General features: G+C 39.5%; 1 protein-coding gene across 1 annotated transcript in view; it reads left to right on the top strand.

Moving 5' to 3' along the window:
- VWA8 (von Willebrand factor A domain containing 8) overlaps positions 1-2,775 on the top strand; it is a gene marked incomplete at its 5' end in the record, with an annotated part of 370,441 nt that overhangs the window by 198,046 nt on the left and 169,620 nt on the right. The window lies entirely within an intron of this gene.

Genomic DNA, 2,775 nt, shown 5'->3' on the forward strand with positions numbered 1-2,775 from the left:
ATGCTACGCTGCAGCTGCGCGCATGCCCACGGAGTTCCGCCTACCCCCAATGAAACTTTTAGGTACCCCTAGGGGTACACGTACCCCCAGTTCACAACCACTGCTTTAGAGCTAATGGCTGTGATGCTAATAGTCCTTCTGGTTAAGTTTGCCTACTTTCAAACCTGCTTTTGCTTAAACTCAGGGAATAGTAGGAAAGCAAGCCTACCCACACAGAAAAAGGATTAGGTCAAGTATAAATTACACCTAAGAGTCTTTTCTTCTAGATGGTGTTTTAAACTGTAAAACAATTATTTTAATTGTTAAACAAGCAACACTTAACAGTCTATCAACCCCATGTGCATTCTACAAGGAATGGTTACTTAGGTGGGGGGGGACAGAAAAACTCTTAGAAAAGAAATATTTCCTTTTCCTCTGCTTTCTCCTGCTTTCTAGTTTTCTTCACATCCAGGAGAGAAGGATTTCTAGAAGAATTTCTAATTGTTTAAAAGAAAATTTCAGCTGTTCCCCCATATCCTATGCCTTTTCAGAGCGGGGGGAGAATAGTGTTTGAAATCACTGCAACTAAATAAGTTGCGTGACTTCCTGTTCGTGTACCTATACAAGCACCAGACCTGTGCTGCAAACGTTTGCTCCAATACATGCTTGATTAATCAAGTCTGCTGGAGCATGCTATTTAGCATGTATTCAGTGTCCCTGTGCATCAAAATGGCAGCAGGGGTGCTTTAAAACTTGTCAAATGAGCTTTAGTTAAAGTGCTCCCAGCGCCATTTTGAAGCAGGGAACATTGAATACACGAGATGCTGCAGATGGTTTAATTAGAGCAGCTTTTGGAGCTCTTCCCTGCGGAAGATGTGTAAAGATGCCCATAGTGATCAAAACAATCCTGTTAAAGAGATCTCAGTGGTATTCCATACCTGCCACATCTGACAATAAAAACATTCTAGGTTTGAAGGCTATTCTAGTATTGAAATACCTACTTAAGGGAAAATAATGCAGTTTTTGTATTGAAAAACAAAACCCTATGAAAGCAAAACCTTAAAGCTCTGTGGATCATACTATGCCTCTCACTGATAGTAAAAGTAGGGAGTGTATCTTCATCAAAAATCTATTTGGTATTCTTCAATATACCTAAGAATTAGGAGGCACGTAAAGTCATATTAGGCTTGACAGTTGTCTGAACAGTTGAGCAGAAAAAATTAAAATTCAAAATGAAACATATGAAATCAATTCTCACCTGATGGATAGAGGAGATTTTATGACTTCTAACAAAATCAAGAACTTTATTTATATTCATCCCTCTCTTGACAACTGCCAGTGTTTCTGCTGTGGATTTTCAACTCCAGCATAGAGCTTTGCCTTTGGTTTGGCAACAGTAAAATAAGGCATTGCCCAAAATAATTGTTCATCCTAATTAAAATGTCATCAAGGAATTTGGTTCTCATAGCTTCTTCATATGAGCTCATTTGAAGCATAAAGCACTGCATGCATCATTCTTGAGTCTTATTATTAAGGTAACTTACCTTCCTTCCCAAATAAGCAGCAGTGTCCCTGGGTGGGTATCCTTCCCACTGTATACCCAGTCCTTTGAATATGTTTTAACAGACTGAACCACAGATGACCAACAGTCTCCATGTTGAACTAGATTTTTCAGTATTTCTGTTACTAAAGAAAAAATGGAGTATCCCCAAGCAGATTTAAACCTAGCAACACTGCCTAGTCTTGCAATGCAAGTCTGTTGGATCTGTTCTAATCTGAACAGAACATCAAACTCATGCAGATGTGTGCATGTGTATACATGGGGAAGGCTTTCCATTAAAATACTAATCTGATATACTGAAATGGATTGGCGTTCAGGAAGTGAGAGCTGGCTTCAAAGTTCTGGCCCTGCGGTAGCAAAGGGGAGAGTTTTCATTGTTCAAGACCTGGGACCAGGACACAACACCGCTGTTTTAGTGAACTTTTTAAAACAGGCATAAATTGCTCCAGAAGTCAGAGGTAATCTGTCCAGGTGAGCTGGACACATGACCAGGTCACGTCACCACTAGGTGGTTGGGGAGCAGGTAAAAGCCTATTAGCCTGAGCAAGGAACCTCAGGGTAAGCACATGGCACTTACGCCAGTATGCTAGCATACATCCAGCCCTGCTTTTTCCTGAGGTAATTCTACACCAAATTTAAGTTGCATCAGAGCATGGCTGTATATCATCTCTCTTCTCCTTTTTTACTGTGGCATATAAATCTATTACTTTTGTAAATGTGTTATGTATCCAGGGCCACAGTTGCTGCCTCTATTCTGACCTGAAAGGCTGCTATTTGTAGGTGTTGTTATAGACTATAGCATTTCTTTATGGAACTAGAAGAGAAGAAAACTGTAATAGCAGGCCTGGAAAGAGAGTCCCTTTTAATTAAGCAGTTTAGATTTTAGTTCTTTCTTTGTTGTCTTTCGGTTACAGTTTAGAAAAACTTGATTCACTTTTTTAACCATTAATGCGCAAGTATTGAAGTATGTAGTGTCTATGTTGGTAAGTGATTTGACATACTCCATTTTATCACCAGGGATCCAGGTTTTCTCTGGTAAAAATCCCCAATTTTCGGATTAAAAAAACACCCCAAATCCACATTTTTCTGAGGTCAAAATGAAATACCACTAATATGTAGTGTAGCAGATTTGTCTTTTGGAGCCTGGGTTGGGTCCCAGGCTTGAAATCTTGCTGTTTTGATTGGTGGAGCCAGTACTTATCTATAGTTTATCTGTTGGCTATCTGTGTTTATTT

This window comes from Gavialis gangeticus, unplaced genomic scaffold (assembly GCF_001723915.1).
Source record: "Gavialis gangeticus isolate Ggan-Ray unplaced genomic scaffold, GavGan_comp1, whole genome shotgun sequence".
NCBI classification, from domain to species: domain Eukaryota; kingdom Metazoa; phylum Chordata; order Crocodylia; family Gavialidae; genus Gavialis; species Gavialis gangeticus.